Genomic DNA, 27,823 nt, shown 5'->3' on the forward strand with positions numbered 1-27,823 from the left:
AAAACAAAATCCAACTGATCGAGGGAAAATTTGAGCTGATGCATTTTGGAAGAAAGTCTATAGTAAAACAGCCATACTCTCTTCCTTCAGGGGAACCGCTCACAACATCCAATAATATCAGAGAGCTGGGTGTAATTGTTGATAACAATTTCAATTGGAATGCCCACATCAACAATAAGGTCAATATACGTCGTAGGATGAGCTCCTGGATCTTAAGAGCCAGGGAACAAGGTGTCATCATTCCACTTTTCTCCTCCTTTGTGCGGCCACACCTCAAACACTGCTGATCCTTGTGGTCTCCCCATACAAAACAAAACATCTCGAGGATTGAATCACTCCAGAGGGCACTCACTAAACGAATTGAAGGCATGACTGATCTCGATTACTGGGACCGCCTTAAAGCCTTGAAACTCTATTCTCTCCAGCACCGCCGCGAGCGGTACATCATCTGTACGATGTGGAGAATATACCGCCAGCATTGCCCAAACGACCTGAACATTAGTTTCAAGGTTCATCCAAGGCTGGGACCACAGGCCATACGTGTCCTGCCCAATTCAGGATCACAACATATAGGTACACTGCGGCATAATTTCTTTTCCTCAACAGGCCCTGCCCTGTTTAACATTGTCCCAAAACAGATAAAAGAGGAAAAGGATCCTATCAGCTTTAAACGGAGTCTAGACAGATTTTTTCAAGGAATACCGGATAAACCACCCATACCTGGATAGAACTTACTCAGCAAGAACTCACTACTTGAATGGACCATAAACAAAAGTTGACTTTAAAAGGATTTAGAACGTTTAACGGGCAAAATACCGCAAAGTATTTCGTCCAGCGCGCTAACGATTCTACCACCACGCCGCCTTAATAATAATAATAATAATAATAATAATAATAATAATAATAATAATAATAAAAACAGATCAATACTAAAAACAGAGCTCAATGCTAAAAACAAGATAATGGGTATCAACACTTTAGCTGTCCCAGTTATAAGCTACAGCTACAACATCCTTAACTGGACACTAAACGAACTATGTAAAATAGACAGGAAAACAAGAAAAATAATGACAGGATATAGGATGCACCACCCAAAATCTGACATAGAAAAGCTATATATACAACGCACAGAAGGTGGCAGGGGTCTTATACAGCTAGAAAACTATTATAAAATAACCACCATAGGACTGCAAAAATACCTACTCCAGAAGCAAGGGAAGCTAATACAAATAGCCACAAAACACGAGCAAAACAAAAAACTGTTTTCAGTATTTAAGGAAGCTGACAAATACAAACAAGAAATCAATCTACCTAACAAATACGAAGAAGAAGAAGAAGAAGAAGAAGAAGAAACAACAAAAGCTATAAAACAAATGAAATCCAAACTAAAGCTAGAACAACAACGGACCATGATAAAACGATGGCAAGAAAAGCCCCTACATGGTAAATACTGGGCTAAACTAAATGCGAAAGAAATAGACAGAGAAAAATCCCAGCAATGGCTGAGAAGCTCAGGACTCAAAGCAGAGACTGAAGGATTTTTAATTGCTGCACAAGACCAGAGTCTCCCCACCAGAAATTACCAAAAACACATAATGAAAAGAAATATAACAAGTAACTGTAGAATATGTGGAGATCGACAAGAAACAATAAATCATATTATCTCTGGCTGCCCAGTCCTGGCTAAGAAGGAATATATTCACAGACACGACAGAGCTGGGACCTATATACACTGGAAGCTATGCCAACACTATGGAATAACAACAGAAAAAAGATGGTATAAACACACGCCAGAAAAGGTCACGGAAAACGAGAAAGCAACCATACTCTGGGATATGCCAATACACACAGATAGAGAAATTAAGGCAAATAGACCAGATATAGTTGTCAAAGATCATGAAGGAAAAAAATGCTTTCTAATTGATGTATCAATACCAGCAGATGACAACGTTTCTCTAAAAGAAATGGAAAAACTTTCAAAATACAAAGACCTGGAAATAGAGATAACTCGAATGTGGAGTCTAAAAACAGAAACAATTCCTATCATAGTAGGTGCCTTAGGTATAATTAAAAAATACTCAGACAAATACATAACAAAAATACCAGGACTTACAAATATATGTAACATACAGAAAATTGCACTACTGGGTACTGCACACATTCTACGCAAAACACTTTCAATACAGTAAACATAAAAGCACCACAGCAAACCACAGCACATACCCAAGGCGCACAGAGCTGCGCTCGGTAGTGAAGTGAAAGCACGTTATAAAAATAAAACTACTGAACAATAATAATAATAATAATAATGATAATAATAATGATAATAATAATAATAATAATGATAATAATAATAATAATAATGATAAATATTCAAACAAATACATAACAAAAACACCAGGACTTACAAATATATATAACATACAGAAAATTGCACTACTGGGCACTGCACACATCCTACGCAAAACACTTTCAATACAGTAACCATAAGAGCATCACAGCAAACCACAGCACATACCCAGGGCACACAGTGCTGCGCTCGGTAGTGAAGTGAAAGTACGTTATAAAAATAAAACTACTGAATAATAATAATAATAATAATAATAATAATAATAATAATAATAATAATAATAATAATAATAATAATAATAATAATAACGACAATTAACCGGATACTTTTATAGAAAAAATGAAGTGGAAAACAAAACTTACCTTGTCATGGATTGATTTCTAAAATACCACAGAATTGAACATAGCAATTCCGGTATTAATACAGTACATCACTTATGACAGGACAAAATGTAAAACAACTATGTGAGAACAACGCCAAGAAGGGATGATCAATACCATCTTTGTACCTATAGGAAGTGTTAACTTTGAGAGAGAAACCTAACCTTCTGCATTCTTTTTTTCTTTTTGTCTTACTGTGACCTTATTAATAAATCAGTTGAAAATACAGGAATAGATATAACTGCTTCGAACAAATTAAAAACGAACTGCTCTGTCGTGATACGTAATTGGAGAAGATCTTAAAAATCGATTAGGTATACAGTTAAGATGTATAAGTGTATGCGAGTGGACAAATATATGAAAGCTATTTCGGGAGAAGTCAAACATAGTGAGACTGAGAGTATTAAATTAGATCCATACGTTGTAATAAATGAATCGGAGCAGAATCCTCCGTACAAAATGGTAAGATAGAACCCAGATTAATAGAGCAGGATATTAGAAAAGTTAACCAAAGCATAGTTAGACTAATAATAAACTACTAGAGTTATGATGGATCGAATTATACTAGCTATGCCAGTTGTATCCTACGAATTCAATATATTAAAATAGAAGATAAATGAATTGAAGAAATTTTCAGAGAATAACTAGCGAGCAGGTGATTACGTGGGCATAGGCGTAGCTGTGTGGTAGCGCATTTGCTGCCCCCAGAACAATTCCGGATTCAATTCCAATGCGTGGTAACATAGGCAACTAATTATTACTTCATCTCAGCCAACAAAAGACTGGTGAATGGAAACTTAAAAAAACTTAAAGAAGCCCGTCGTATATGTATATGTATATATATGTATGTATATATATATATATATATATATATATATATATATATATATATATATATATATATATATATACATATATATATATATATATATATATATATATATAATAATATTAGGGACAAAATCCAAAATTACAGGTAAAAAACTCAATTAAAATCAATTTATAAAAAATAAAAATTAAATTGAGCCTTATAGATAAAGTATATATAAAATATATAGTTTTAGGGAAAATAAATATACATGTTATTATAATGGATGAAGGGATGATTTTAATTGATTTTAATCGATTTAAATTTATATATGTGATAGTGGATTTTCATCGATGAGTTCTTGAAAATTGGTTATTTTCCCTAAAACTATATATATATATATATATATATATATATATATATATATATATATATGTATGTATGTATGTATATGTATGTATCTATCTATATAGTAGAACTAGCAGCTAAGTCCGGTTTCACCTGGTCGGTTTCACCTGGTCGGTTTCACCTGGTCGGTTTGGATGATTTGGCTGTAAAACCTGCTCTGTGTAAGCATTCGACTTGTTTGGGCACGCTTACGTTAAAAAACAATTTTAGAATGACTTTTTTTCTGTAAAAACGCTAAAAATAACTGACCAACAAAAAGATAAACCAACCAAGATTCAACTAAATCAAAAAGTAGACCTAAATACTAAGCGAACAAAGATGAACCATCCCATTTCCATTGCATCCGCACACGCACATACACAAACATACGCACACATATGCACACACACACATTCACATCCCCCCTTTTACATACACACATATATATTCTCACAGAGTTGAAACGCTGTTTGATTTACTTTTTTCAGCGTACGATTTTGATCATCCCACTACCAAGTATGATATCACCCCTTCCTTCCTTATTCATCTATCACCCCTTCGTTTCTCATTCATAAATACAAGAGTATCATTATAGAAGATTATCTCGGTAACCTCAAGTTTTAATATACACAATTTTACATTAATTTTAATGGGCCACACTATACATTTGTAGCGTACTAAATGTAACAGGCAGTCCGGTGATGGCATAACTGGTGGAAATTTCGAAGTCACTGTCAACAACATTCTTGTTTAAAATATATGCATGTATGTGCACGCGTGTGTTTGCGTGCGTGTAAATGTTCTGAAGTTGAGCATACGGATAATATTTGTCCCTATTATCACCAATGAATTCATATACTCACGCGTGTTTTTTTTTATATATGTTTGTGTAAATGCACATGACAGTATCACATTCATACCTGTGTTACCTATATCACTTTCATACCTGTGTTACCTATATCACTTTCATCTCAGTAATTATTAAATTTTACACAAGCCATATCGTTTTCTAAATATCTAATTCCCTAAGCCGCCATCCCAACGAAATCTAACGTAATAGAATATATTCAAAACTTACGACCATCCTTAGAATATAGTCTCTAATTATTCTGTTTACTTTCTTCGTCATTTGATCTAAAATTTCTCTGGTGCTACTATTTTGTCTCGCATTTATTTAGAATACTACCCATTATCATCTTAATTATTCTACAGAAAAGTTTGCTCCTACAAATCCCTTTTTCACATTAGCAGATCTGAACCCAAGAAATTGTACATAATTCATTGAAAATCTCTCTTTAAATTTTTGACGCACATTTCATTTTAGATTAACCTTTGTGTTCACCAAAATGGAATTTACAAATCTCATTATCATGTTAATTATAAATCATAAGCATTGTCGATAAGGATTAGCGTGACTCTGTTCCAGTCCATCGGTCCGATATAGATTGTCTGCTACAAATATAATCCAACCAATATATATTGTTAGTGGTTTCATGAAGCGGAAATGTTAAACTTGAGCAAGAATTCTAACGCTGCTTTAAATATATCATATTCTACTCTATTTCATTTTAATAATTACTGTCTTGCTTAATTGCTCATGAATCGCAGAATAACAATGTCTTTATTTATACAATTACTCCCTCCCAAAAGCACAAACATACACTTATACGCACATCTGTCTATCAATTGATATATATATATATATATATATATATATATATCAATTTATCTATGTATCTTTATGTATTTCTCTTTCTCTTTATATATATATATATATATATATATATATATATATATATATATATATATAACTATCTACATATATATATACATACATACATATATATATATACATACATACATACATATATATATATATATATACATAAACTTACATACAAATACACACGCGAACATTTACGTACATACATACCTACATGCATAGAAACATATATATCTATGTATGTGTATTTGTATATACATATTTACAAGCACACATTAATATATATGTGTCTGCGTGTGCAGTATAGGCAGTGCATTTCCAGAATTATTATAACTTAGGTAATGAGTTTAGTAAATAACTTCATATAAATGAAGGGAAACGTTACGAGTTAGACTGTCTTTTAGTTTTAGACAATAATTGATGACAATATTTGCCAATTAAACGTCCCATTGAAAGACACTACATATATCTATTTTTTTATTGCCCACGGAGGATAAACATAAAGGGGACAATCAAGGAAAGACAAAGGGATTAAGTCGATTACATCGACTCCAGTGCTTGTTTAATCGACCCCGAAAGGATGAAAGGCAAAGTCGACCTCGGCGGAATTTGAGCTCAGAACGTAACGGCAGACGAAATACCGCTAAGCATTTTGCCCAGCGTGCTAACGTTTCTGCCAGCTCGCAGCCTTTTTAAAGATACATATTATAATAACATCTATAATCTTTTCTACTCTAGGCACAAGACCCGAAAGTTTTGGAGTGAGGCCCAGTCGATTAGATCGACACCTTTACACAACTGGTACTTAATTTATAGACACCGAAAAGATGAAAGGTAAAGTAAACCTCAGCAGAATTTGAACTCAGAACGTAAAGAGAGACGAAATACCACTAAGCCTTTGGTTCAGCGTGCCAGCTCATCGCCTTAAACACTACATATAGTGATCATTATATACCAAGTACAGAACTCCATACTCCACCAAAATCAGCTGATGTAACAGTAATCTAAGCATTACGAAAACACCCTAGACCATTGTCTCATTTGTTAATATATATTGGACTGAAACATTTAATTTTACACGAAACAATTTAAAGTGTTTTTGTATAACCACTAGAAAATTGGGTACCACCAGGTAGGTGTGAGTATACGAGTACCCATCAAATTAACAGCTTGTTTTTTTTTCTTTCTATGGAATACATACACAATTCTAATTTTTAATATTCTTACAGAGATCAACTACCCATCGAAAACGGAATAGTTCTCTTTCCAGAGGAACAAAATCGATGCCGGTAACGCAGGTAAAGTTGTAAACATCTATTATTTATAAATAAAATATACGAATATTAATTAAATACGGCGTGCATAGATTTCTAACACCTTATCTTAAGTACACATATATGTATCGACGTCTTTATACACTGACTCAAAAGTTTAAAGATGAATAAGTAGTACCAAACATGATCACACGTTTTACATGCATCATGAAAACGAGGCAAAGAGTGAACGTCTAGTTTGTCGCACAATTTGCTACCCAATTCATACTGACTTTCTTTGAAAAGTGAAGGATACTTTAGTGTAACTCTACATGCAGTGTCTGATAAAAATAGTATAGTCTCTGTGGTATAACTTTGATCGTAAATCCACTGCTTCTAGCTTACCTTGCAGTTTAATACCAAGAACAAAAACATGACTGGCTGGAAAGAAATTGTCCATCAACACAATAACAAATCTGCTTTGTAAGGAAACGTCCATATTCGTAGTGCTCTGCATGTTGGCCTTAATAGCTATGGCTACTAAATTAAACTGTTCTTTGCTGTAGAGAAAACTATTATGGGATATCATAAATCATCCGTTATGCTTATCCGAAATGAATGACCACGAATTGGATATGGTGCACAAAATACGCAGGAAATTATTAGGGATATTTATTCTAAAATTGGAATAGAATGTCGTGTAAATGACACAGTGAAGAAATAAAATATAATAAAAGATTATACTGTAATCTAGAAAAAGATTCTGAAGTCAAGTAATTACGAGAGAAATCCTAAAAATATCTGCAAAAAAAAAAAATGAAAATGGAAAACAAAATAGGATAAAAATATAACGAAAGGGATGAATAAAGAGAAACAAACTGAATTTGAATTTCAGAATTGAAGCATCAGACATTTGTACGCGAAGTAAACACAACGAAAGCCATATTTTTAATGTAACGAGCCGGAATTGAACGGACTACAGACACCAGATACAAAAGCATAGTAAATTAATGACTATATTTAGAATATATCTCAAGTATACGCCGCTAGGTTATATTTATCTCAGACAACAGATGGATTAGTATTCGTACCATTATTAGATCACTATAAATCTTATAACATATATATATATATATATATATATATATATATATATATATATATATATATATATATATATATATATATATATGTATATATGTATATAGAGGAGCACGCTGTCGTTACGACGACGAGGGTGGGGACTGCAGCGGGGTGGCTCCTGGACGCATGTTTGTGTTACTGTAGGGTTAGCGTTGGGGTCGATGCCTGGAGAGGTAGGGTGAGATGTGTTTGCAGCGGAAAGGTGGCAGTAGGAAAGGAGGGGAGCAGAAAGGAGGTAGTAGGTGGGATGGGAGTGGGTGGGGGTTATTCGTCTTCCTTCTTTGTTTCCTCCTCTTCCTTGCCACTACTGTCCATCCCTTTTCATTTTCAACCTGCCTACAAGGCTCCTCATAGCCTTTTGTTACTTGCTTTGCGGGTGACTGCACGCTCCCCTTCGTTATAGTCTCCGTCACTTTCTCAGAGGGTGGAGTGCACTTAGCAATTATGTGGACCTTTTGGCCACACTTAAAACAACGAGGCCTCCTGCCCTCCACTACGGTCCTCAGTCTTTTTCTGCTAACCAGAATGGTTGCAGCCAAAATCTCTAAATCTTTTGGGGCAGCCTGAACAATCACCTCAAGCCCCTGCCCCAGCCAGTTCCGCGCAGGTAGCCTAGTTATTTGGAGGATTGAAATTCTTTCCTCCACGCCAAGGGTCATTGCAGCCACGAGCCAGACCACATTTACCTCCGGCGAGACCTCCTCCACTCTCACCTTGGCTACACACCTTCCAGGTTAGTCGGCAAAAGCAGCACTTCCTGTGATTTCAGGGCTGTCACCGAATGCTGCTTAGCTTTTTCCTCTGATTGAAATCTCACATCAACCGACGCAAACTTGTTACCCCTGGTCAATTATTTAACCTCTGACCAGATGGGCCCCAAGCATCTTTCAATCTGTTCTCTTGATGCAACATCGATCTTTTTATCCTTTAACACGTACGTTTTGTAAATTACGAGTTTTGCTTGTACTTTTAATACTTCGATCGGAGACGTCATTTCCACAACATACCCCTCGTTTTACATCATTTTTCTTTACTTTCCTATGTATTGCATTTTCGCCGACATGCCTTCTTTCAAAGTCCCGGTTGATGCCGCAAAACTGTTCTCTTTTATCTCTCTTGCTATCCCCACCTCCACTTTTTCTAGTGATTCAATCATTTCACGTTCTGACATACTAACGTCTGAGAAACTTAGCCGTTCGCATTCTAAGTCCATTCTTCTGGTTTTCTATCTTCTCCTTTCCTTCTTCCTCCTCCCCTTCCTCTCCTTCTTTGCATTCGGAGCAGATATGTCCTAGCTGGCCGCACTGGAAGCTCCTTGGTTTTCGTCCCTCCACAAACACTATGGGTGACTCCTCTGCTATTTCTATTTTCTCTGGTATTTCTTCGAGAGCTTGCAGCTCTACCTGTACGACCATATTAATTATTTAGCCGTGCTAATTCATTTTACCTGTAACTGTCGCCTGGAGGAGTGTGATTTTCTCCACGTTCATGGTTACGGCTGCTATCAGCCACATGGGGTCCACCTCCGATGAAATTCTCCCTATTTGAATTCTTGATGTTCTCCATCCCATATATGTGGGTCTGAGTGCCACGTCATCTGTCTTTATAATTTCAACTGAATGGTATTGCACCTTTTCCTCACTTACCATTCTCACCTCTATTGTGCCAAACATTTTGCCGCGAGTTATGTATTAAATGTCGGGCCATATTTGCTGTAAACCTTTTTCCACCGTTTCTTCAGCAATTCTGTCCATTTTTCTGCTTTTAAGATTGTATGTTTTGTATATTATTGTCTTTCTTTTTTTCCGCTTCTAACACTCTCTGTGAAGGTTCTACTTTCACCGTGCTTCCTTCTTTTTGTAACATATTTGTGTACTGTTTTAATTCTTTTTCTGTATTGAGTTGTCAGGTTCGACTCCCGGTTGCTGTTGCAAAACTGTTTTTCTCTTCTTGTAAAATTTTCACTGCTATATTCCTTGTTGATACAATGCTACAGATCTCTATCCGATCGGACTCTACCGCCTTTAAAATTGACATGTTCAATAATGTTCTTTTTCCTGTTTTATGTTTTAGAAAATCATGATGTTGAATGCAGGAGTGCCTATAACCATAGATTTGCTTAATAACTGTTAAATTGGAACTAACCATTAACAAAAACACAAGTAGTAAAATAAATTCGAAGGCAAAATCGTTGTACGCAACAAACAATGCGAACGACAGAAATGCCAAGGACAAACATTACAAACTCAATAAAACATATAAATGGAAGGATTTGATATACTACGATTACAGCGTAACAAAAGCGTGTGTCATGTATATAAATACAATTAACGACATTCCGAAACAGAAACGATACAACAATAAATAACTCGGGAGACTTGGAAAATCTTATGGCTGAATTGTCATTGGTGTCGATGGTGAGCTTTCTGTTGGGCTCCTTTCCGATGTACTATTGTCTGCATTGCCGTACAACATGGATTTTTAAAAAGTAATTATTTCCCCCCCGCCCAACGGGGGAATAAAAAAAATGCTTTCAAAAAGCAATTAACAGTCTTTCTTTGTCAGTTAACATAAGATTAAGGATATATTTGATGAAAATAAAAATAAACATTTACAAAATTAATATTCAACAAAATACAAAGCACATTAAATGCCTATTCAATATATAAAAGTAAAAAAAAGGCAAGTTTGCAGAAACCAGTCGAGCAAAAAGCACTTTACATCGTGAGTTTAAATTCTACCCATGTCGACTTTGCTTTTCATTCTTTCGAGGACGATAAAATAAGTACTGGAGTCAATTTAATCAACATATCTTCCCCCAAAATTTCTGGCCTTGTGCCAAAATCTGAAATCAATATATAAAATTCTAACAATAATCAATAACAAATAGACCACTGATTCAAGTTTAACTGCACTTTAGTTACTGCTTATAGAAGACTGACTAAAAAAATAATTGTAAAAGGGAACATTTGTAAGATTACAAATCAAGACATTAACAATATGACCTCAAGATTCTTTATCATCGTAGAAACCTGGTACGCAATAAGGGCTTTCTTTGTGATAACTCGCACTAGCGATAAGTCATATCAACACTCTAAAGACAGCCGTCAGATCTCTATCCGATCGGACTCTGCCGCCTTTAAAATTGACATGTTCAACAATGTTCTTTTTCCTGTTTTATGTCTTAGAAAATCATGATGTTGAATGCAGGAGTGCCTTTAACCATATATTTGCTTAATAACGGTTAAACTGGAACTAACCATAAACAAAAACACAAGTAGTAAAATAAATTCGAAGGTAAAATCGTTGTACACAACAAACAATGCGAACGAACGACAGAAATGCCAAGGACACACATTACAAACTCAATAAAACTCAATAAAACATATAAATGGCAGGATTTGATATACTACGACTACAGCGTAACAAAAGCGTGTGTCATGTATATAAATGCAATTAACGACATTCCGAAACAGAAACGATACAACAATAAATAGATATTCTTTTATACAAGTTAAGAAAAATGTAATAGTTGTTGGAGCTTGTAAGTGGTAGTTGAACTTGCTAAAGATAACAATCAAATTTCTATCATATTGCACTCTTACGTTTCAAAACCAACACAAAATAAATTAAGAAAACTGTCCTGTATTTCTGACTATATCGCCATAGTTATCTCAACATATTCACATATTATTAAACAAACTTGATTTTTATATAAAGAATTCTATTAAGGGTCTTTCACGAAGAAACAAGAAATACAAACTTATAAAACTTAACAACTATACTTTCTCCAGTTAAGATACAATCAATCTCAGGAGCGTGTACATATTCGATCGATATGATAGAAAGATCACCCAAATCACCCTCAGCTTCCGCTTTACCATTTTTGAGTAGAACTTATAAGATAATGCCGGTCAGGACAGCTTATCTGCTAGAAATATTAAATATCATTAAATCCCGCACTATTGCCTCAGGACAACTGAATATTATTATCATAAATATACCATGGGGAAAAATGCTAGAACTGTATGGAATCTCTTTGATCAAATCTCTGTTCATTCAAAGTTTACCCATGTCTAAAGCAACAGCAGCAACAAAATATATACACCAAACTAAACAAATATGATAGCATCCGAAGACAACCTCTAAATACTATACACTCTATATAAATACAATACACTTTATATAAATGGACTGCTAACTTGATGAAAAAAAAAACAGACATGAAAGAACAAAAGTTCTTCATTAGGCAAATGACAAGGAAATATCAAAAAGAAAGACAACGAAACAACAGGAAACAACAGGAAACATGTGTACGACTGTGTTTAACATAAATTATGAAATCAGACGTTAAAACACTATACAAATAAATAACATGAATGTCGATTGAAAGTCAAACAATTCCATTGACGTCAAAGAACAACAACTTGAAGTAGCAATACCAACATTCCAACATAAATATCTTTATCAAGCATTTTTCTAAAATCAGTTATGAAACACTGCTCAAAAGATACCAACTTACCAGTTTCCTTCCTTTCTTCTTTAATTTCTATCGATTTACCTTTCTTCCTTGAGGCACTAGAAACGTATTAGGAAAAAAATCAGGCAACTGAAAAGGCCTTATGAACAGACCTAACGATAGATAACTATGAAAATCGTCTACATGCTCACGTAACTTTGCATACATCAGCAGCTTTAACTACTCATACGAGCAGTGACAAACATTAAATGTCTTGTGAGTGAAGAGAATTCTAAAAATATTGAAAGCAAAATGAAAGAATGAAACAATGAAAACAGTATGAAAAACAACTATTGATTATTCCATCATTTATAAAAATCGGCTTATTCTCTGCAACGTCATTCTAGGCAATCGTCTTTAAACTCACGCCATACGTCCTATCAACAAAGTTCAGCCGTATCTCTACGCTTGAAAATGATTAATAACTTCTATACCAAAAGGTTTTTGCACCTATCATTCTACCTTCAAAACTAACAATTCTCTTCTTTGCACTCATGCAAAAACTTAAACGTAAATACTTAGCACCTTTTTCCACGAAAACACATTTATCAAGATAATAATCTTTCAAGTTACTAAGCTTATGTAACGTGCAGTAATAAAAACACACAATATTCTAAATGGTGGATTGCAGGTATCGGTTTTTTCCTTCACATAGGCGGCGAGCTGGCAGAATCGTTAGCACGCCGGGTGAAATGCTTAGCGGTATTTCGTCTGCCATTATGTTCTGAGTTCAAATTCCGCCGATGTCGACTTTGCCTTTCATCCTTTCGGGGTCGATAAATTAAGTACCAGTTACGCACTGGGGTCGATGTAATCGACTTAATCCATTCGTCTGTTCTTGTTTGTTCCCTCTATGTTTAGCCCCTTGTGGGCAATAACGAAATAGGTATTTTCCTTCACATCGCAGCTTGGAACGACACCTGATGCGTACATGCAGCTTCATATGTAGTTCATATCACAGTCACAGCCTCCAATGCTACATCAAACTCTGGAATTGTGATTAGTTTAAAATCTACTAAACTCATTATCTCACTTCTTTTAAAGAACAACATTTTAGTCAGCACAAAGAAATTTTGTATTCTGATTTAATACAAAGAACATTTTTGTCTCCTATGGTTAAAATACATTATGGCAGCTAGAAGCAGTCGGATGAATTGTTCAGTTCTTCAGTAAAACGAAATTACTAGTGTACAAACAAAACATCATACTCTTGTCTTTTCCGTTGTTTACCCAAAACATTACTAGAAACTAAACACAAAACAGAACAAATCCACAGACTACATAGAAGGTAAATCAAAATGCAAAGTAAATATGGTCTGGCTATAAAAGTGACAACATTCGCTGCTACAGCAGATTCTGGCCTTAACAGTGTGTTCACCTTGTGGGTAACACCACTCTCAAACACCCAAACGTATCTATAACGCACAGAACCCCAATACACGACCATTCTAAGAACACTGATCATCCCACTCAATCTAGAAAAAATGAAAGTAGGGATATACAAGAAATAGCAGAATCAATAATAACTTAAATATCATCTCAAAGACTGTAATCTGACGTACATGAACAATGTTACGTGTAATACAACAGTTGCTCTCACATTTCAACCGTTTTCTTCTTCTGCCAGAACAAGCTCTCATACAAATGTCTGCTGTTTTATGGTAAAGAGAGACTGTTAGTCGCTTGTTGAATGAAAACTGGCCAGGAACAATAAGAATTTTATAAAGTTATAAAGTTATACAACAATACTATACACAACACCAGACTTTAATGAGGATAAGCAATAAATTTAGTGCCAGCGGAGAACATTAATTTTTTTCTTGTGGTTAAAACACATTATGGCTGTTAGGAGCAGAATGGATGAATTGTTCAGATCTTAGGTAAAAAAAAAAGAAAAATACATATTCTCACTAACACATTATTCCATATGATATACTACTGCACAATATACAATATTGTGCATACTGCATTTCAGTAAGCACAATAAAAGTACATATTTAGAGCAAAGAAATTTCGTACTTGAATTGGATAAAGGAATCGATCGCAGTTATTATACAAACTGCCTGTGTGCGGTAGGTGTTATTAAACAACGTAGACGAAATACGTTGATATGTACACAGGAAAATATGGAAATATGGAGGATACATCATCCAGGTTGTTCAAAAATTAGCTTTACGACTTAAGACTTGTCTACAAAAGTTGAGATCGCCTAGATGATTAGCTTAGAACCAATTCAGCCCGCGTGGAAGTCTTCTGATATTTCTAATAAAAATTTATTTGATTCTGTTTTCTAATAACCTCTGCTGGGTTATTTTTATTTTTCATTCTTTTTTCCTTAGTTTTAAATTGTAAGGATAATTTATGGACAACCTATATATGGACACAAATGTGCAAAGTACCACAAAGTATTATGGCACTTTGGAATGCCGTCGTAGAAAAAATCTTTGGATTATGTGACTTGGAACAAAATATACATATTATTATAACAATACCTTTCATTTTAAATCGACGTCAGTCAAGGGTTAAACAAGAACAAGGTCAATATCCTCAGGGAAAGAATAATCTATGATTTTTTTAGGTGTCCATAACAGTCACAGGTTCTCTTAATAAGACCATGTTCAAAATAAAAAAACAGACATGTATCATAGACGTTCGCATGTACGCTGTATAAACCGAATGTAGGTAGCAGTCAGTTAAATAGGGATACACACGCACACACACACACACAAACGAGCACGCACGAGTTCGCTGACAGACAGACAGACACACATACACATACACACACAATAATGTTTGAAAAAACTAATAAAGGATGTACTTCTATTCGATCAGTATATATAATATTTCAAACAGAAATAAAAATTAGATTTACTAAATAAGCAAATATATTTGTAAGCGAGTAGTATATTAAAACTCTAGCTGATTGGATTTGTTTGTTTACAAAACAGTTGTAGCTTGCTATCAACAGAAAGCTGCAGATAAACTAAATTCAAATGAAAGGCAAATAAAATCCTATTTCAACAGATGATGAATTCCAATGGTATTTGAACTGAAAGCGACAGAGAAAGAAAAGCTCTGAACATATTTTGATATTCACAAACATACATACATACATACATACATACATGCATATATTTATATATATAACACACACACACACACACACACACACACACACACACATATATATATATATATATAAATATATGTGTGGGCATGTGTGTGTATGTGTGCATGTGTGTCCATGTAAGTAATCATGTATATATGCATACAATGCTTGTGTGTGTGTACATCGGAAAACAAGTATATTTTGATGGGCTAAGTGAAAATGCGGAAAAAATACATATACATCTATAACATTTTGCATGTGTATTGCATGAAGTTCTCATCAAAGTAGGTGATCAATAAATAAACCATATAACAATATATATATATGCATATACTTGTATACATATGTTGTTCGCAGCGCCATATCGATTATATATGCAAACACATACACATAAACGTACATATGTGTAAGAATATAATTAGGTGAAGTGTAGGTAGCAACCAATTAGACAGTGTTAGGCGCGCATACACATACACACACATACACACACACGCATACACGCGCATACACACAGCCACAACATGAACATACGATGTAGGTATATGAAAATGAAACTCCCATTTTCATTTTAGGATTGTATTTTGTGGCGGAAAGTATAACTTTGTTATTTTCAAATAATAATAATAATGACATTTGATTTGTTTACGCTACAATGATAAAATAAATATCAGATTATCGTACATAACATACCTTGCAGGAACGTATAGAATATAATTGAAATCAGCGTTCTTTATCGAATATCATTGCATTTAAACTTATGTAGAACTTTATGTACGCATCATCTACATTCACACACACACACACACACACACACACACACACACACACACACACACACACACACACACACACACACATATATATATATATATATATATATATATATATATATATATATATATATACATGTATGTATATATAAATATAATATATACATATATATATACACATGTATGTATATATAAATATAATATATACATATATATGTATGCATATGTATATATTTATATGTAAATGTATATATATATGTATATGTGTAACGTATTTATATATGAACGTGTGTATGTATGTCGAAGAGAGAGATATAAAGATAATGTTGCAAGTGGTGGGGATTTCTATACACTTATATATGTATACACACATCCATACACGCTACACTCAAACACATGCAGGTAAAACAGTATCATAATTGAATCATGTTGCTTTAATATTTATCGGGGAAACATGCAAATTCTATTCATTTATAAAAATACTGTTTCGAGGACTTGACTGTCGGCCAATAATGTATGCTGTAAATTTACTTTGACATTCATTGTTTAAATATCATATGGTAAATGTTATTGACAGATGGAATAGTGGATGTATGAACAGCGTGGTGAAACTTATGTAAGGCAAAGTAATGCAAAAGAATTACTTATGAAATGTCAAATTAATCCTATTAGTGAGAAACCTAGGTGATTTGATGTTTCTGGGTTATGCTTTGAAAACAAAGTAGAGAATGATAAGTCTGTTGTTGCTTGTGTGGGATTATATATTATCAATACTGTCTCCTGACATAAGTGTCCATAATTGGGCTCTTTCTGTCAAGCAAGTTATTGTGAATGCTTTTGAAAATTTGATTGTAACAACATTGGTTCCATGAAATTGCTTGAGAAGGAGAACCATGCGGCGTATTGGATGGAAGGTCTCCAAAACTCCGGTTTTATGAAAACCGAAAGAGAGAGAGAGAGTGAGAGAGAGAGAGAGAGAGAGAGAGAGAGAGAGAGAGAGAGAGAGATAGAGAGAGAGAAAAGTTTTAGAGAAAGTTTTGGTAATGACTGTAATCCTCAACATTGAGATTTTGCAGGTGATATTTTGCAGACGAGGTTAAACGTTGACAGGATCACAGAGGTTGATTTTGCAGTCGGGGCATACTGTTGCAAAGATCAGGATATATGAGTGTAGATAAAAACCTTTTTGCTGAAGATAGTACCTAGCTTGTTGGTACAGATTTTAGACAATGGAAAGGGAAATCGACAGAGCTAGAAACCTCGGTAGTTTTGCAATTTACGTGTGATGTTTCTAGCGGTGAGTACGTTGCATGGGAAAAGGATATCACGCAACTTGTCTTAATTACTTTCTATGATCTTGTGTGTTAATTTAGAATTACTTCGAATAGATTCGCTTGTGTGGATACCTAGGCAACGCACGCTATATCTGTGGATAATATTCATCCATGAAACTTCAAAATACAGCATTATAAGGGATGAGTCGTGTATAAGAGCACGAGTTTTGCTTGCAGTACAGGAGACAAATATGAGAAATAGATAGATACTGCGAATATGCAATTCTAACAGATTGACTGAATAGCAAAAATAATAGCTCTATCATTCACTCTCCTCATGATATTTGTTGTCCACCAACTAGTTTGAGGACTTCTGTTTTTGCAAGACAAACATAATTAGGTTTACAAGGGAAAACAAATCAGCCTTAAAACCTGTACTGCTTCCCAGAATAAACCTATCGCTAATTCCACCAACAGTGATCATAGACACAGCTAAGGATATTAAAACAGAAAATCAATCACGTCTTCGAAATAGAGTCTGTTTCTCATATCTCCTCAGTGAAAAGTAGTTAAATCACTTCTGGCGCAATTTAGGGAAGGCAGAATTGGTTCTTGGCTTTAAGATCAGAATGATTTTCAGTCAAACACTATAGTCTCTTTTCTTGACAAGGCAATATGCAATATTTATCATGGAGGTGAAAAGCAAGAATTTGGAATGAAGTCAATGCTATGATAGAAGAATATGATAACAAAAAAAAAGTCAGTAAATCGTAAAGCAGCTTTTTTAAAATCTTATGAATCGATAGGTCCATAAAATACAAGGGACCTCATTTCTAATATTTCTGCCTCTTAAAGTTATATGATTTTTGTTTACATTTGGGCTAAACAAGTGTACGCGGTTAGAAAAAAGCGACAAATCTTTATGCACATTTTCGTGGTACTAGCTACACAAGTGTATGTAATTGTTGTAACTATGCAATAGAAGAGGAAATGAAAGCCACTACATAATGCATGTTTGCCTCTTGTCGAGAACTGAATATGTTGTTGGGGCATAACATCCGGCTGTAGTTGATAACCTGAAAAAATATTTTTCACCACATCACATTAAACTTGATATCATGGAAAATATATTGAAAAGTAAGGAAATGGATCTTTAAGGAAATGGATTTAAATATTTAAAGGACAAATTCAATGAAATACTGACGAATACAAACTAAAACACTTGGAGATTTACTGACGCATAGTTCCATATTAAGATCTTTAAATTTGTTGAAATTCTATCTTCGAAATAAACAGAGCTGAATACTATCGGGAAATGGCGTGTAACATACAGTTATCTTAAAGACTGGGTTGTTAGAGGATATCGTTTAAAATGTTTTTACACATTCTCTTCTCCACTGTTCTGCTAATCGTGAGGTTTTAAGTGAAGGTGACGCACCATTTTTTTTACCGAAAAATGTCTGTAACGGAAAGTAAATAGGGAACTCCAGTGGAAATGCAATGGATTAATATTCTGGTTCTTTCAGAAAAAGAACACATTATCTCAAAAATGACAAAAAGTGACAACTACTGCCAGATGTTGTGCCCCAACAACATACAAAAAATATTCAAGAATACAAAAAGAATACAAAAGTATTCAAGAAAGTTCAATTTGACAGCAGAAAATTGTCTTTCGCTAGTAACAAATTCTTGCTTACGCGATTGAAAAGAATGGTTATATGTAGCGTTGGTAAATCTGTCAGCGAAAATCCAGCTGTTTGTTTTAAGCTAAAAGCATGACGGACGTACAATTCAATTCATAATAAGTAAGCATAAACTATCATAAGACACGGTGCAGAAAAAATAACACTATGTGCTTAACACAATAGCACAATAACGTTTGAGGAAGAGAAGACAAGAAGAGGATCTGTGGTTACATAAATTCTAGATGTGGTATCGAAATTTGGTCATCAGATTTGAATTCATTACCACCGACTAGGCAAGAAACAATAGTTCTCCTGACTGTAACAGAAGAAAAAAAGTTGAAACGTGTTCTCTACAGGAAACAGATTACCAAAATTGCTTAAATATCAAGTCACAAGCAGCTGTAAACATTCAAACAGTAATTGTGTTTCCTAGCTCTTCCACTTCTCCTTCCTCGTCCGCTTTATCATCATCATCATCATCATCATCATCATCATGATGTTCTCTAACATAGGATGGTATTTGACAATCTGCTATTTCTCTTTGTTTCTTTTTTGTAAGCCAACGTTCAGTTTTAATGTACTACCAATGACAGATACCATTTATGGTGTATTTTTTCTTGTTCTTGTTCTTGACGTTGTTGTTGGTACTGGCGTTGATGATGATGATAATGATAATGATGATGGGAATGATGGTGATGATGATGATGATGATGATGTTATTTTAGAAACAAAAATCCATAAAACAGAAAAATATGTGCATATATTAAGAGACGATGCATGAGTTATAAGTGATGAATATTATTATGTGACATAATAAAAATATCGATTCTTGTAAAATGTACAATTTGCTGCTCTTGATTTTATTTACTTCTTCCTCAATTTTGGTTATTTCAGGTAACGACGGCCACATGTTATTCTTGTTTATTTTCCCATTTTCTTTAGTGTATTTATCGACGATAGTATGATCGGTAGCGGTGATAGATGCACGCAAGTGATCGCACACACCTACAAATAGTAACAACAATAATATAAAAATAATCTATAGTAAGATGATGATACCATGAGATTTGAAATGGAATAAGGGAATATTAAAAAGCATTCCTATCTCCACTGATTATATATATATTAATATACATTGAAAAGCACACATACACATATATTTTGCATCATGTGTCCGTATGAGTGTGTATGTGTGTGTGTGTGAGTGCGTGTAATGATATTTTTCTTAGACATTGCTATGCCAAAGATACAAAGGTGGCATCAAAATGTTCCTGGTCTAGTTCCGTAGCGGGAGGATGGCATTATTCGGTTACGTGCCTAGTGAGAGCTAGCAGTGACCTTTATGAGGTAATGTGCCGAGTAACATCACTGGGTTTACTTCGCTAGTTGTGAGATTTGTGTTTTTGTGATCACGTGTATGCTGTAGTCTGCGATATTTTCATGGACAGGGAATTGCAAACAAAGTCGAAGTGAAATTTTACGTTAAACTTGGGAAATCTGCTACAGAGACATTGAGTATGTTTCCGCAAGTTTACGGCGACGGAGCCATGAGTCGAACACAATGTTTCGAGTAGCACGGGCACTTCAAGAGCGGAAGAATGTCCCTGAAAGAAATTGAGCGATCTAGAAGCTCTACTACGAGCGTCATCTCCGGAAAAGTGGAGCAAATTCATCCATTTGTGTCTGAGGATCATCAGGGGAGAATCAACGACATTGCTGATGGTGATGGTCTATTATATATGTTCGTGCAGACAATTCTCACGTCTCAATTGAACATACGGCAAAAAGAATAGCGCGCCGGTCTATGAAGATCTCCGTCAGCGTACCGCTGGTGACCCATCCTTCATGTTGAGGACGAGAGTTGAGTCTACGGGTACGAGAGTTGAGTCTACGGTAACGACCCTAAGACGAATCACCTATCGCTTCAATGGAAGTCTCCACGACCGAAAAAGGCATGACAGAGCCGCAGCTCATTCAAGAAAATGCTCATCGTTTTCTTCGATATCCGCGATATTGTGCATCAAGAATTCGTCCTCCAGGGCTACGCCGTCAATCGAGAGTTCTACTACGACATTTTGAAGCATTTGAGGGAAGACATTCGGTGAAAGTGACCGGATCTGTGTGGAGCGACAATGTCACCGTGTTCTCCTCACGCGTGAGTTTATCACCAAAAAACAACACGGTATCGCTTCCGCATCTGCTCTATTCGGCAGATTTAGCATCTGCTGACCTACATCACTTCCCTAAGATGAAAATGATAAAACGGCAGCTCAAAGTCACTGTTTTAACACCGATGTCAAGATCCAGAGTGAATTGCACAAGGTTCCCGACTCGCTTACAGAAAACGACTTCTAGCCAGATTCCAAAGTGACAAGAACACCGAGACCGGTGTATTGGAGCGCAAGGTGACTATTTCGAAGGAGATGATGTTAAAACTTAGGTAAATAAATTGTTTTTTATCAAGCATAACTACTCCGGGAACTTCCCATACAGTGATATTCAAGATCTCAACTATGATAGAAATGCAACTTCCAGCAGAAACAATATATATATATATATATATATATATATATATATATATATATATATATATATATATATATATATATATATATACATATATATATATGTGTGTGTGTGTATGTGTGTGTGTGTGTGTGTGTGTGCGTGTGTGTGTGTGTAAATGTATGTTGCCCATACATCTGTCTCTCTGTCCCTGTAGACACACACACTACATACACACATATAAATGCACACTTATATATCTGTGTGCACTGGTGTATTCTGTACGTATGTATATATGCATGATTTGTGTATGCAGATATGATTGTAAGTTGGTATTTATATATGCTTGCAGAAAGATTGTTCACAGTTCAGCAAAAGAATCACTGAATTTTCAACGTAATTGATTTCTTAACAAGTTTCTCTTTTTCTATATTTGGTCTTGGAAAGTTTTAATTCATTTCCTCAATCGATAGATGTTTTGTGTTATATTTTGTGATGCAGCGATAAGGAAATAGTAACGCCATTAGGACATCAAAATGACTGGACATCATATGTAAATGGGTTTGCGTGTATTGAAATCTCTTAACTTGTTTAAATTAGTTATGTGTGAAATAAATTTATTTCGTTTGCAGCATTTCAATTCATTGACCGGGAAATTTTGTTTAAACTGGTTCTTTTACGCTGATTGTACGTGAATTACATAAAAGGTCTCAGCTGGTATGTGCACACTCGCACTGAATTATTATGGCGTATTTGTTATTTGCTCACATCTTTTGCAATTATTGTTAAGGAGGACTCTAGGCTTCCACTTGATATTTTCAGTATTTAACAGCAATACGGTTAACTCTATGCAGATACTTTCAAATACCAAGATAGGAGCTACTTGATATTATTGGCCTTTTATTAGTTGTTACTATTATCTCAGTGTGCGGATATTACTTAGACCAACATTTAAAAATGCTTTCTTTTCGAACTGGGTTGCATTGCTCCTGTAATAAGTTTGTCTATATAGTGTGTATCGCATGAATATTTATTAGAATAAACTACACGATATTAGAAAACCTCCAAAAGACATCAGGCAGATGTAGTGGGCAAGAGAGACGACTGCGATGGTATAGTCATGTGATGCGTATGGACGAGGACAGTTGTAAATGAAGTTCCGATCTCTAACTCTGGAGAGAACCTGTGGAAGGGGTGGATCCAGAAGACATGGGACGAGATGGTCAAGCATAATCTTCGAATCTTAGGCCCTACGGAGGTGATGGCAAGTGACCGAGACCTCTGGCGATAAACTGTCGTGAGAAGACTCGTCAGGCTAAGTGAAATCGTAGCTGTGACCTTGCCGGCGCCATGTAAACGAATCCCGTGGATCGTATTCGTGGCTATTGACGGTGCCATCTAAATGACATCTGTAAAATCGGAGTTGGGCCGTTAACTGGTGCCTCGGAAATGGCACCCATGAATCGTAATCGTAGCCGTTGTTGTTGATGATGCCATGTATACGGCACCTGTGAATTGTAGTTCTGGTCATTGGTGGAGCCATGTAATGGGGTCCCATGAATCGTGGACGTGGTCGTTGCCGGTACCATGTAAAAGGCACCCATAAATCGTCGAGGTCGTTGCCGGTGCCATGCAAATAGCACCCATGGATCATAGCCGTGGTCGTTGCCGGTGTCAAATAAATGGCACCCATGCCGATGACACGCAAAATCACCCATTATACTCCTGGTGTAGTTGGCCTTAGGAAGGATATGCAGCCGTAGAAACCATGCCAAATCAAACTGGAAGCTGGTGCAGCTCTCCGGCTTATCAGCTCCAGTCAAACCGTCTAACTCATGCCAGCATGGAGAGCAGACTTTAAATGATGATGATAACGATGTTATCTATCTATCTATCTATCTATCTATCTATCTATCTATCTATCTATCTATCTATCTACCCATTCATTCCCCCATCCATCCATCCATCCATCCATCCATCCATCCATCCATCGTATATAAATACATATATATATACATATACGTAAATGTAGAACGATGAAAATAAGTGCTTAACACCGCATTGGTGGATATAATTTCTTTATTTGTGAATTAAGGCTACCATTGGCTTCATCTTAAGAAATGTATGATAATATCCTAGTGTCTTAATTTTTCAAGCCGGTCACATGAAGAAAAGTGTTCGCTTCCATTCCATGTTTTAGTAGAAATATGCTGTAGAGAAGAAGTAAAATGCATTTAACTTTTCCTTCTTTTACGATTTGATTATACTATGAACATCGCATCTTAATATTAGAATAAAAGAAAAAAAACCATTCTACATCATTGTTTCTCATTACACAGGCAAACACGCTCTTATTCATCCGACCTCTAAAAATTACTCATTTTTGCACATTATTCTAAATTAATTGTATGCTGCAGAACCTCCCTAAACTAGACATCGCCTCGAAGGGTTTAAACAGACAAATTGACCCCAGTTCTTCAGTCCGGACCTTATTCGACTGGTCCCTTTGGCAAACCGTTAAAACAGCCTACTTTATGTGTCATACGGTGTTGGTTGGCAAACGCCATGCATACACATGCACAAACAAGCGCACGCAAACTCGCACGAGCATACATACAACGGGTTTCCACACAATTTCCTTTATCAAAGTATTAAAAAAGGTATTGTTTGGCCCGGAGATATAATAGAGGATACTTGCGCAAGGTGCCGCACAGGGACATTGAATCGAATTCTGCGTGATTTCAAAACGAATTTCTTAAGTACTTAGTCATCTCTATTCAAATTTTTCCTGTAGAAATCTTAAGAGACATGTTTTTCTTTCATTTTTGTTTTCCTTCTCATTAAGGCTTGACTATTTTGTTTGTTATATGTTTTGCCTGCATCCCTAGCCTTTTCACTCCCCCATTGACCTACTATAACTCAACATCACGATGTCATTTCCTTTTGTTGTATTTCATGGATCAATCCTTAAAAATCGTATGCACAGTCGTTGGCGTTTGCTAAGGAAAAGAAGTATTATGTTGAAAACCGAAACTGCAAGAATTTCGACAGATGATGAAAAGAAAATTCTTTGTTCTCCATATTGCCGTTTATACCATTTATGTTTTCATTCATATCAAACACAAATTGTCGGCTGTAACTGAAGATAGAACCAATGATTGCAACAAGAGGATCATTTTTCTTCAAATTCAAGAGATGGAATGAATCCCGAGAACGATATACGAATATTTCTACAGAAAAGAAACAGACTCCAGAATTTAAAGTACTGAAGCACACGCATGCACACACGTATATGTAATTTTGTGTGAATGTGCTTGAATGTATGTATGCGCATGTGCCTCTATATACAGATGTGTGTGTGTATGTGTGTGTTGCATGCATTTTGCAGTTTAGAGATGAAGAAATTGCTTTTCTTTACCTTTCGAAAGAAATCAGTTTCTTTCCTGAACAAGCCTCACAACTCTTATTGTCACATGAAGAGATCTCGATTTGCTTTCTAATCATCAAAACTTTTACTCAAACCATAAGTAATTTTTGTTTTCGCTGATACCAAAACGTGTGAATAGGTAAGTGCAAATAGTGATTGGTACCACTATGTTTGAAACAAGTGTTTACGAACAAATTTATCTGCATACTTTTAAAATTATTTTCCCCTTTCTTGATTTATTTTATGTAATTTTGCTTTTTTCTCTTTTCGTGTTGGCGCACTTATTTACCTTCCTCTATTATCGATTCTCTTGTTATTGCTTCTCCAGTGTTTGATAAAAGTATAGATTCTATACATGATTGTTTTAGAGAAGTATGGTGTAAAAGTAAGCTGGAAGCTCAAGGTGTTATATAGATATAAAATCCGTTCTGTCTGTCTGTTTGTGCGCTTATAACTCGAGTATTGTTCATCCGATCGCGCTAATGTTACCTATCCCGTAGTTCTCACCACTACACCACTGAAAATCGGAATAAAATACGTAAAGCAACAGTCGTAAAATACAAAAGCCAAAGAAGTTTTTATTGCTTAAATATTCTTTGCAATATTCACTTTGGAGATAAAACAGATGTTACAAGAAACTTATAGATGTCAACATGAGATATATACTATGGAAGAGTACATTGTGGTTATCCTAATGTGAAAGTGTTTGAGTACAAAAAGTTTGAGGCTAATTATGATGTCCGATTCCACTGGAAGCTGTATATATTGTGGGCTAAACAGCTTTCTTTCATTTTATTGGCCTCAAGACAATTTTGAAAAGGTTCACTGTGTTAAGATACACTATCGATCAATTTTCGTTATTTAGAAGAAATAATCAACAGTTTTAACGTCTCATGAATCTTTAATGCCCTAACCAAAAGTAACAACTCCATACACTCACCAAATATCTCCACAACTTAACACCGTCTAAGTTAACCCTCTTCACCTACAAAAACCGTCCAATGGACAGGGGGACATTTGATAGTATATATTGGGTTGGTAACTAATCTTTTATGTTATAATAGAGGTATTGGTTTAATTGATATTTGGAAAATGAAAGGCAAAGTGAACAAGAGTGTAATCTGAAATCTGAATCCAAATGGATGGAACTGAATACGTGAATGTATTTTATTTAATACATGCACTCACCATTATCTGAAATCATAATTATAGCAATATATCGATAACGTTTAATCGATTAATTGACCTTGGTAAAGAAATCAAACTGGAACGAACACTAGTAGTAATCATAAAATATTTGATTGCTTTGGGCGGTGGATAATACACACATCTTTGTATTTATAATTTTCCGTAAATTTCTATACATTGACAGTATAGGTTGCTTGAATGAAGTATAGCATATATGGTTTGTATAGTATCTTTTCCCTTAATTATTTCATAATTTCGTCTGCTTTTAAAGGGTTTGAAGAAAAAGTAACTGATGAATACTTAAGTATGTTTTATATGTGCGGCAACTATAACAGATCATCATAGGTCACTTACCTTCGCGGTGCGCTTCTACACGGTCACTTTAAAACATACTAAAATAGGACCCAAGTCACTCTTAGATAATCTCATGCCGTCTTCAAACGAATAAAAAGTATGATAATATGGTCCTTATTATAACTGAGTGGTTCTGCTTGAATGATTTTTATTATATCACTGCTAAAATAGAGGTGAACGGGAATTTAAAAGGTGTAATGAGACGTGGATACATTTAAACCGGATTTGTATGCTGGCTTTAGTTGAATGTTGTTGATATATTGAGTAACATTATTCACGTATAACGCAAATTCATTCTCAAGAAGAATAGGTTGTCATATCTCCAAAGGTGTACACAGAAAGAGCACCAAACTGGATAACTGTATCCCCAACAATTCTAAGGTTAAAATAAACAGTGAAAACTCATTAACATAGAGATGAAAGGCTTAGAGGCATTTCGTCAGTCTTTACGTTCTGAGTTCAAATTCTACCGAGGTCGACTTTGCATTTCATCTTTTTGGCGTCGATAAGATAAATACAAGTTGAGTGCTGGAATCGATTTAATATCCCCTCCCGAAATAACTGGCCTTCTGCCAAATTTGAAATTAGTATAGAAAAGAAATGTGTGAGAGACATAACGAACACTTTCATAGATTAAAACTGATATGTGTTCGACTGCACTCGAAACACTGTCGTAAAAGATGCGAGACAGATAGAGTCTAAAGTCAGACAACAGAAACATACTCGTTCTAGATGAGTTGAAATAATTTGTTGCGATCAAGGGCATTACATCCCATCCATTGGCAGCTTCAAGAGGAAATTGCAGCTAATGTGAGGCGAATGAAAAGTCCCTTAAAATTTAAGGTGAATCTAGATGGCACAGATACACATCAGACTGAAATGCAAGTCAACAAAGGTAATGATTATTTATAAATGGTTCTTATAAGTTTTACATATTGGAAATTATGT

At 35.1% G+C, this 27,823-nt stretch overlaps 1 long non-coding RNA gene across 1 annotated transcript in view; it reads left to right on the forward strand.

Moving 5' to 3' along the window:
* Nucleotides 1–14,854, forward strand: part of LOC149132495 (uncharacterized) — a 45,812-nt gene extending 30,958 nt beyond the window's left edge. Inside the window, exons 2-3 of the long non-coding RNA XR_016244456.1 lie at nt 6,878–6,946; nt 10,118–14,854. This is a non-coding gene — a long non-coding RNA (uncharacterized LOC149132495). The remainder of the gene's footprint in view (nt 1–6,877; nt 6,947–10,117) is intronic.
* The last annotated feature ends 12,969 nt before the right edge of the window (nt 14,855–27,823 follow it).

The sequence above is a fragment of the Octopus bimaculoides genome, chromosome 15 (genome assembly GCF_046866305.1).
Source record: "Octopus bimaculoides isolate indiv1 chromosome 15, ASM4686630v1, whole genome shotgun sequence".
NCBI classification, from domain to species: Eukaryota; Metazoa; Mollusca; class Cephalopoda; order Octopoda; family Octopodidae; genus Octopus; species Octopus bimaculoides.